An 11495-nucleotide genomic window follows, 5' to 3' on the forward strand; every position below is an offset into this window, starting at 1 on the left:
AGAAGAGACATGAAGAAGTGGGGACACATGTTGATGTAGAAGAGACATGAAGAAGAGGGGACACATGTTGATGTAGAAGAGACATGGAGAAGAGGGGACACATGTTGATGAAGAAGAGACATGGAGAAGAGGGGACACATGAAGAAGAGGATTTTGCACAATAGGTGACCTTTTAAATCACTAAAGGATGGAGTCTACAGAGGATGGTACGATCCGAGCTACCTGAGTGTAGTGAGTGCACACGGGGCCGGAGCATCTGAAGGGGCAGTAGGGGTCGCACTCCTGAGGGTACGGGAAGGAGTAATCCTTCACCTCATCGTACCAGGCCTGCAGGTGGAAGGTAGGGGGGCGATGCCTGGAGATATGGGGAGAAATACTTTTGATTAGAGTGTTAAAAAACCGTATACTGTCTTTTGTCTTCCCCCGTCCAGACACTGGAGCTTAAAGAGTCTTCTCTTAGTCATTTTGTATGGCTTTGTAGTTTGTACTTTGTTTTGCATTCATTATTCTCATTCATTTACACTGTCTTTGCGGTCAGGTTGCATACATTTCTATTCATTTTGTGTCTCCTTGAAGTCATTTTGGGTTGTTGAATTACCTAGCGTCTCTTTTTAAGAACCTACTGTACACACACAATACCCATTTAGCTTCTTAGTGCAAAACAGAGCAACCCTTGGAAAAGATTAATGTGAATTGTAATCAACTATTTACAAAAACACTATAAAAATGTTCTTCAAAGTGTGTACCAATAAGAGATAACATACAGTATGCATGTTATACCTTCAAAATATGGCAGGGTGACTCTAAAAATATGAAAATATGAATGAATGTACACTACACGCATGCTACCATCTGCAATTAGCCCCCGTTGTTAATGTACACATGTCTGCTGGCAGTCAAACAGCTCCTCTGAATGAATTGCAGGAACAAAGCCGTGACTCTGATCCAGCTCCAGGTGCCGCTTGTTAATCTGATTAGACCGGAGCACACATCTCGAGTGTGAGGAGGAGATGGGATTAGATGTGGAACAAGAGACGCTCATGTGAAGCTCTGCTGTGTTCAGAGGCTCTGTGGGGAGCGAGTGAACACATGAACACACACATGAACACACATCAACACACATCAACACACATGAACACACATGAACACACACATGAACACACATGAACACACACATGAACACACACATGAACACACACATGAACATACACATGAACACACACATGAACACATGGCAAATATGAAGCAGATTTATATTAATATCTACTCTGTATGAACATGTTAGTGTTGGTTGTTGTTCATGTTAATGTATGCAAACAATAGGCTACATACATGCTGATCCTATCCATGTACAATACAGTCATTCCTACACCAGACACACCAAACACATTTGCTGACTTAGAATATGTGTTGTTCATGTTTTATAATCTTTGCTTTTAAATTAGTGTTTTTAAATGACATTTTATTTTTCAATGTTCTTAATGTCTTTCATTTTTATAAAGCACTTTGAATGGTCTTGTGTTGAAAGGTGCTATATAAATAAACTCTCCTTGCCTTATAAGAGCCTAAATGTTCTCAGCGAGGCAGTTTTTACCCCCAAACTTTGATGAAATATACTGTTAATAATAGTTACCTGCTTGTTGGGACATATTAAGGTCTTTGAAATGTGTTTAGTGTGTTTAGATGTCTGTCCATGGACCTATATTGTGTCCGTATCCAGGAACAGAAGTTTATGTTAATGCATGCAAACTAGATTCCTAGATCGAACACACACATCCCAAGGTTACAAACACACATATTGTTGTGGGGGAAACCTCTGAAGCAATTGGAAATAGGACTGGAGCTTTGATGGCAAACACTGATGGGTTTATTTTGAGTTACGGCCGGAGAATTGACAAGACAGGTGGTGTGTCACCAGTTGCCAAACCAATTCTGAAGAACTCTTTCTGCAGCTCGAGGTTTTAACTAGTTCAGAGTGTAATAATCAACATTCTTCATCAGCGAGACGAAACAATTATGGACCCTGAATCTAACTAGAGCTCTCGTCCATAGAAAAGAATGGGCGCCAGGGAACCTTCGTCCCTGAACAGTAAACTACCTCATGGCGGCTTGTGCTCGGTCAACAACAATGCGCCCAAGCTGCCCCTCCTTAAGAGAGATAGCAGCAGAACCCAAGGCCGTAGACCTATGCCGTGGGGAAGGAGACAGTGAGAGGAGAAAAACATGAACTGGGTCGAAGGTTGAATACCTAAGCAAATGATTCCCTAACACTATTGTGTTCCAAAGTGTTGATGCCCTCACAGGGAAACAGTGTTTAGGAACTGGACCTAAGAGGGACCACACAGCCCCTCTTAGGGCAGACCTTGTGGTTCTGCTGTTTGAATTGTTCTGCTGTATAAAAGTGCAGAGTGGTGTTGGGGGTGCCTTGCCCATTATAATCTTAAAAAAGAGACATGCATGAGTGTGTTTTTAAAAGATAAAAAACACAGTGAACAGTGAAGTCAGTGACTGTGAGGCAGAACATAAGAATGAGTCAATTAGATATCAGTGAGGTTTTACCATGGAGAGTAGTCTTGTGTTTTTAATTATGAGTCAGCTGGGATTGTTTTTAATTGAAGATGTGTCCCGTCTCTAATTTCAATCTTTGTTTTGCCGTTGCTCTTCAGAAGGTCTTTCCTCACCCGGCAGCTTTTGTCATTTTAAATCTGTTATGTATTATAATGAAGATCACAAATCTACTGAGTTTTTGGAAGAAATGATGGTTAAATTAAAGATACATATTTGCACCTTTCGACACTTGAATTGCTCCATTAAGCAACAAAGCACTTTAAACTCATCTGTGTTTTCTTAAAGTCATCAGTCCCAGGAGAGATGGTGCGTTGTGTGTTTGAACTGTAGAGAAATAATGTTTATTTAATGTAATATATTTATCTTATCAAGAGCTGATATGAAAGAAACAATAAAGGCATAAAATGTTCTTAAAGACTTGAGTTTTTGTTTACTTTACAACAGTTTTCTACTTGTTATGGATTTATACTGGAGATAATTATAATGCTCATTATTGTGAGAGAATCTGGGTTTTTTTATTAAGCATTTTTAAAACTATTTTTAAACAACCTAACTTTGCTTTGTTGTTTTTTATTAATATTTTCTTTGGACTTATTTGGATTTGCATTATTTGTTAAATTTTATTCTTAACATTTTCGATAAGATTTCTTATTTGTTCTGGGTTTGTGGGTGCCTTTTTCATTATTGCACTCAAGAACTACTTACTTATTTCTTTATTCCTTATTTTCTTACTTTTGCAAATGATGTATCTACCTCTAACCTATTTACAAGTTACGATTGAATGAATGAACATGACCCTATGCCTGTTTTTACTTAGTTGGTCATTGTGCACCGCAACATGGAATAACAAGCTGAGTCACATTTAAGCTTGTTGCAATATCATTTATGTCAAGCTTCCACATAACCTTTAGTTAGTTAGTTCAGGGGTGTCAAACTCAAATACACAGTGGGCCAAAATAAAAAAATGGGTACTAGTCGAGGGCCGGACTGGTTCAATGTTTATTGCAAAACTTATTGAAATGCAACTTGCAACATGCAACAAAGCTTAAATGATTGTCTATAAAAACAACATTAAACATTCAATAATCAGTTGCATTCATTTCTTATGGCTCTATGTGCAGCTTTTCCAAAGTCATTTCTTATTATTACATTTTTCAACAGGCCAACAACAGCTTCAACAAAACTATTTTCCCAAAGAAAAACCCAAACATGCCCTGTTGTCATGAGAAAGAAAGTGCAGAAGGAAACCTCCATTAAACTCAGTGTGCTGCTCTGTGATGCTAGTTCAAGCAGATACTTGGCATCTCACCTCGGGTGCAAGGTCATCAATGTTTGGGCTCAGGCTCTGAGCTGAGGAAACCCTCAGGCCGAAAGTAAATTCACCAAGGGCCTGATTTGGCCCCCGAGCCTTGAGTTTGACACATGTGGTTTAGTTAATTCATTAACCTTAAATGTTGATTACGTTGTTATTCATGCTTATATTTGTGCCATTTATTTATGTTGAGGGTAGTACCTTTAATGCATTTCCGAGTTAAAACTAAAAGTACATGAACATGGCTCTAGTTTAAAGTAACCTAAAGTAATGCAGTGGGTTAAGATAATACGCGGTGTCCTACGCGGTGTCCCCCGTGTAATCACAGTGCGTGTGTTCCCTGTGAGGCAGCGCCCCCTGTGGCCCTCAACCGGTACTGCACCCCTGCTGCTTCTCTGAAACAATCTCTTATTCCCGCTAAACCATCCTTATTTATTAAATATCCTGGCACTACTTCTTAATATTATTTTATTCAGCTTATATATAACTTTCCCCACATTGTGCCCACACCTCCTCCACAAGGTGTTCCTCCACCTTCCCCTGCTCAGATCCTCATCCCGTTAACCGGCTCAACTCCTCTAATCCTCCCGGGTGACCACCGAGGATCTGGGGACGCGTTAGTTTCATCTCCCCTTCACCGTTATGTGCCTGCGTGGATATAAACAAAGCAATTGCAGTTTTTATTAATACGCGTTATCAGTTAAATCAGCTTTAATTGGAAGTGTGCGCAGAGCTGAGCAGCATGGCCTGCATGCTGAGATGACAGACTGCACATGGTGCTTCTTTTTTTTAAACTTTTACGCAGAGAAAGTTCTCTTTTTTCGGGGTAGAAGTGAATACATGTGATCCATAACGCATCGCAGATCCCCTGAGGAGTTGATGGTGGGTTTCCTGAGGTGATTTCGTGGTAAAATGGCGGACATGGACGCGAAGAAAGGTAGGAACTGCTCACTAAGTCTCTGAGTGACAACATTATACCGTCAAAGTCATGCAAAAATCAAATAGACATGGCCCACAGTGCTGTAGTTTACTGCAGGTGGCATGGGGGCACATTTAATCCTTTAACTGATGAAAATAGACGTGTAAAAACTGTGAGGTTGCTCCTGCAGGCTTACTGTGTGAGGGCCTCCTCAGGTGATCCTGGGCCTCAGTACCTGGATAAGTAGGTCACATCTGGTCTAATAATATGAGGCCTCAGGACAGAGTACCTGCAATTACTACAATTACTTAATACTAATAATATAACACTACTGTACCTGTTGATTAAACTATGATATGGTAAGTGTTACGCCTACCACCAACACACCAGACCCTCCCCTGTATAAGAAAATACATTTACCTGCTCAGACTATAATATTTAGCAGAACAAATTCTAATCGGACATGCAATACTCATATTTCTCTTTCAATTTAATGTATTATATTGACAAAAATACAACCATGAGACAGAATAGAGTGATTCAAAGCTTAAAAAGGGGGGCCAGATACTAAAAAGAAAGTAGTTTGAATATATCTTACTAACACAGTTTGAATAGAGAGTTCATGTGTCATACAGAAACATTTACAAGGTAAACACACCAAATACCTTCACATCTAAACTACCCCTGACTACGCTCCCAAAACAATCCAAACATTGGTTTGACATAAGTACGATATAATAAATACAGATATGACAAAGGGACAGTGGTGTTAAGTAGATAAGTACATCTACTCTAGTCAATTCTGAGGTACTTGTACTTAACTTGAGTGTGTCAATGTTTTGCTACTTCTACTCCACTTCAGTTCAGAGGTACTTGATGTACTTTCCCTCCACTACATGTATTTAATACCTTTAGTTACTTCACAGATGTGGATGAATGGTGTGAAATCTAATCAAGTGTTAAATCAGACTTTAGTTCCACCTGGAGTAAATCCACCAGCTACCCTGCAGTATACAAAGTCATTCAAACTAGCTGCACCTTTACCAGCTTTGAGAACACTTTCATGATCAATCATTATAAAACATATCATATCTATTATTCTGAAATGGACCAATCTGCACAATGACTACTTTTACTGTCGCTACTTTTACTATATTTTGATGAGAATACTTTTCTACTTTCACTTGAGGAACATTTTGAATGCAGGACTTTTACTGTAACAGAGTATTCCTACACTCTGGTACTTCTACTTTTACTCAAGTACAAGACCTGAGTACTTCTACTTTTACTCAAGTACAAGATCTGAGTACTTCTACTTTTAGTCAAGTACAAGATCTGAGTACTTCTACTTTCACTGAAGTACAAGATCTGAGTACTTCTCCCATCTCTGCTAGGCTAGTTAGCTCCCGTTTGTGGCTATTTACACGCAGTTTTTTGCCCCGTTTCATGTTTAATGTGTCTGATAAAGATGTGTTGGTCTATTTAGAGTGTACTACGGTGGTGTTTCTCCGTGTTGTCGGTAAACAAAGCCCCCGGGGCTCCGATCATTGAGGCTAGGCTAACGTTAGCTCAACAACCAACCTGTCATTAAAACCTGAAGGAAGTTGAAGCCGGTTTTTATGAATGGGTGTAGTGGCCACACGGTGGTACTACAACTACCGCGATGTCATAATGGACTTTTCCCATTGATTTACATGGGGGAAAGAGATGTCTGTAAATCAGCGTGTAATTTTTTTTTAAGCTAAATAAAATACCCAGCATGAACACTGTTATATCCCTTATTTAAATCATTAAGCTGTTGAAGTTTTAAAACGCGTTAAAAGATGAATATATATATGTTCTTTTATCTATCGATTAATCTGATTGACAGAGAGCAGGGGATCGTAGTCGGGGTTTAAGAGGAAAACCCAACTGCGCATGCTCAATGGGCCCACATCCGGGTAGTTTAAGGGCCATTCTGGGCTTCATGCACCACCGAGTAACTCTCATAGCAATAAACGGTGTTGTATTCAGCTCTTTTATAAAACCATGGTCATAATTCAGGACACAGCTTTGACATCTGTGCGGAGGGAAGACTTTCTCCTTCTTCAGTTTAAAATAGGAAGATCAAAACATGGATTATACACATGAAATAACCCCTTTGGCCTTATTATTCAAATGTCAACACATCCCTGCAGTTGGGGTTGATAACGTTTTTTTTTGTAGGAGAGCATCCTCAAAGCACTTGCATCCCATCTCAGTTTCTACTAAATATATGAAGCTTTTATGTGTTTATCTCAATGGTTAACTTAATTAAATGTTCTTTTTAATGGTTTAATGTCACTGAAATGTGCCCTCGTGATGGGACTCAGGTTTATTTACATATACTCTTATTGTTATATTTGAAGATGTGGTTCAGCATTGCAGTTGTGTTGCATGATGTAGTAATAAATGACGTGTGTGTGTGTGTGTGTGTGTGTGTGTGTGTGTGTGTGTGTGAAGGTGAGGCAGTGTTCATGCTCGGGCCTGTATGTTGCAGGGTGTTGTCCTCCATGTTGGCTTTGTGGCAATCTGTCAGGGAGTCTTCCATCTGGCCCGTCTGTGTGTGCCAGGCAGCGGGGGAGGTGGGCTTCTCACTCTCAACAAGAAACTGAGATTAGGTCAATCTGTTGGGATGCTCGTAGCCTACTGGGGTTAACCTCGAAATTATGAACATAAATGACATTATTGGGATGTCTTTGTGGCACGGATTGGCTCCTCATGTCTAGTGTTATGTCCGTTTTCCAATTGACGAGACTATGATGTGGTAAAAGCAACTTTAAATAAAAATAAAAAATAGTAATTAACCTACATTATGTTTGTGTGTTCTGCTGCCTTTTCTGTTTCTTAGTTGTTGTTGTTGTTGTTGTTTACGCGTCTATGCTTGTTCTTGTTTTGCTGCTTTTGGCATAGCTTGTTAGTTCTGTATCATTATCATAAAATACTTAGAAAATTAAAAGGTGAACAAATTGGGATTAAACTCTAAATTATGAACATGGAGGTAGGGATGTGTGACCCACCATATTACAAACATGGTTGGACGGTTAGACTCCTGATATTTGGATTTTTGTCCGATTAGAGCAACTATGATTGAAGCACCTGAAGCAAATACACATTATAGGTAAACAGCATTTCAACTCACAGGGGTTGTTGTTGTTGTTGTTGTTGTTGTTGTTGACGCCTCTCTGCTTGTTCATGCTTTGCTGTTTTCGGGGTAGCAGATGTACATTTTCAACATGGCATCATTGAACTGTATGTTGGGATTATACTCCAATCCTCCACTATACTCAAAGTACTTTATTCAAATGGCTTTGTGTGCTGCACTTAATCCCTTGGATTTGGTTTGAAGTCCAATTAGCTGGACTATAATGTGTTAAAAGGAACCTGTAACACATATAATATAATAATTAAACAGCATTATGTTAACTCACAGGGTTTGTGGGATTTCTGTTTCTTAGTTGTTGTTGTTTATGCGTCTCGGCTTGTTCTGGTTTTGCTGTTTTTCGGTATGACAGCTGGAGTGTGTGTCTTGTGTCAGTGTTATAACATATTAAGAAAATGAAAGGTAAGCTAGAAACTGGGTGGCGTTGGTGTGTTAGTTTCACCACGCTGGGGGAGGGGACACGCTGTAAATACTACTGATAGTATTTAAGATTTTTAGCGTTAATTAACAAGAAATGTCTCACAATGTTACGGGAACAACTTGAATATTAAGTCATAAATGAGGTCATTTCATTTTTCAGTCCATTTTCATCTTTATTTCGAACAGATTTAAAAAAAAAAAAGAAGAAATACAAAATAATAAATGTGAAAAACAGAATACCGTATTGTTAGAATACAGTATTTATCAATATTCATAATAATATTTATATATTCAACAAAAAATATTCATAATAATAAGTCGAGCTAACCATGCAGAGTGCTAAGATGAGACAGGACCCACACGAGGTAAAACAAGTACACAACAAATGTAAATGATTCAGTAACTGTTGAGATATTTACATATTTGTGTTCGGATCGTTAGATATATTTAAATGTAAGTGAGCAGATGCAAGCCGGTCAAAAAGCAGACCGACAAACATGATCCGTCATTTAAATATGGAAATGCATTTCGTTTTTATTATTCCATGTTATCTGAAAAACGCCCTGGGACCATATGGAATAAATGGCTGTAACTTAGTCAGGGAACATAATGTGCCGCTTAAATTTAATTTGGAAGCCGAGAACATCTAAATGCAGCTTTATAAATAATAAGAAATTAAATTCCTATGATCCTGGCAGAGTGAACACTAAAAAACACAACATTTGTACTGGCGTTTTTGAAAAGTGCTGGTAATCACAGAAAGTTAAGGTGAAATGTGGACTTTAAATGAAGCAGACTTGAACTTGAGGTTCTCCTGAATCAAACGAGGTAAGGCACTTGATGCTGAGTGCTGGAGGAGGTTAGGAGAAACAAATAAATACAGGAGAGTCAGGCAGGCGGAAGCTTACTTGCATTTCTTCGCCAAAAATAATACAGTTTTTCATTTTTTTTCAAATTGATCTCAGAGAATATTCGAGTTTCCTGTAAATGTACAACTTTCCTCTGAAAACATGTGACAAATCAACTCCAGGAACGTGAAAGTTGTCTGATACCACGTTGGATTAACTCATCACTCAAAAGTAAATATCTGTTCGAGTTAATGTTTATTTAGTCCCCGATACAAACCAACTTATATTCCTGGGGACTGCAATCCTTCAGAGTCTTTGTCCATACTCCCCCGGCTCTATAATATATATATTTTTATATATCTACACTGGTCCTGTTGTTCTGCCTGCGCTCTGGGATGTTGTTGTCCTGTGTGCCGGCTGTGTTCAGTATTGATCTGATATTGATCCGTGTTATAGAGGAGAGCGTCTCTGTGTTCGATCAATCAATCAACCAACCATCAGCAGCTGCTCTCCAAACTATAACCTAACTTCTCTTTGAAAACCTGCAACCACCACCTCCAGTTATCTGCTTTGATTCACTTTATCTACGGCAAATAAAAGATGCTTCCTGTTGTTCTGACCTGTGTGTGTGTGTGTGTGTGTGTGTGTGTGTGTGTGTGTGTGTGTGTGTGTGTGTGTGTGTGTGTGTGTGTGTGTGTGTGTGTGTGTGTGTGTGTGTGTGTGTGTGTGTGTGTGTGTGTGTGTGTGTGTGTGTGTGTGTGTGCAGGGTTGGCAGCCTCCGTTTGCTTGTGATGTCGACAGACTTCACTTCGTTCCTCGGATCCAGAGGCTCAACGAGCTGGAGGTGAGTTTAGTTATTTCAATTGATATATAGTCACTGTATTAAGATATTGAAGATGTAACGAGTTAAAAGCCCACAAACATGACATTTGTTTATTTAAACATTCAAACTGATTATCGAGTGTATCACGTCTCGGTCCTCCGTGTGTATCACGTCTCGGTCCTCCGTGTGTTGATGTTTCCTCTTGTTTGGATTACTCTCAGCCCTGTTTTGTTATCTCTCCCCGGGGATCGCCTCACTTTTCCTTATAAGCCGTCCTCTCGCTTGTTTCCCTGGTTTCTGTGGCTGACTGTTTGCATTTCTCACATTATTTCCCAGGCGCAGACCAGAGTCAAACTCAACTTCCTCGACCAGATCGCCAAATTCTGGGACCTGCAGGGATGCGCCCTGAAGATCCCCCACGTGGAGAGGAAGATCCTGGATCTATACAAGCTGAACAAGGTGCATCATTATATACTGAATATGGACCACATGCTGCACCAAAAGCTTTACTTATGACACTGACATTCAAACTCTAGGACCAATTTGATCTGCAGCTTTTTAGTTTCTGTTTTCATGTCATTGTGTTAAACCTTGTATTTTTGCACAGTGTGAGATAAAAATGAAACTTATATTATGAGTATTACAACTTTAAAGGGGACCTATCATGCAAAATGTACTTTTTGATGTCTTCTCTACATCAATGTGTCCCCGGTGTGTCGGGGAACTCACGCAGCGTCAGAAAATAAAACCCTCTCTCTTTTCCTCCGTACCCAAATCTCTAAAAACGGGGGAACAACGGAGCTGATCCAGATTTGCGTCCGATATGACGTAATATCTGAAATGTGGACCCACGGCCCAATCAGAAACGTTGCTATCAGAAACAATCCCCGACTGTTTTGGACGTAATATGGTCGGTGTTTACATTAGCATGCTAACACTCAGAGCTAACCTGTACTGGAGAGCATGTGTGTGAAGAAGCAGGAAGTAAAAAGGAACTCACCTTGTGGTATAACCGGCAAGAGAGAAAGCCTTTGAGCTCCATAATGTTTCAGAGAGAATCCTTGATAATCCATGATATGGCGTTTCATCACGGCAGCATTTAGTTTAGACAGTAGCTGCCGGGTCCCGCATGAACTCAGACCCCTCCTCTTTTATTTTTTAAAGCTTTATACCCAATCAGCACTTTAGAAACAGGAAGTGAAATAGAGGGATATGAGGCATGGTTAGAATGGGAGATCTGTTTGGTATTTGGAGCAAAAACACTTCATAGACATGTTGTTTATATATCTGAGACCTATGCTATTCTTATATCTTTATCTATGCCTGTATGGCAGCATATTAGGTCCACACTGTATGGGGGTTTCAAAAATAACTCATATTTAAATTAGAGAGACACCAATCTGTTGCTATAGCTAGATGCTACT

This window comes from Notothenia coriiceps, unplaced genomic scaffold, assembly GCF_000735185.1.
Source record: "Notothenia coriiceps isolate Sejong01 unplaced genomic scaffold, NC01 NC01_scaffold00019547, whole genome shotgun sequence".
Taxonomy (NCBI): domain Eukaryota; kingdom Metazoa; phylum Chordata; class Actinopteri; order Perciformes; family Nototheniidae; genus Notothenia; species Notothenia coriiceps.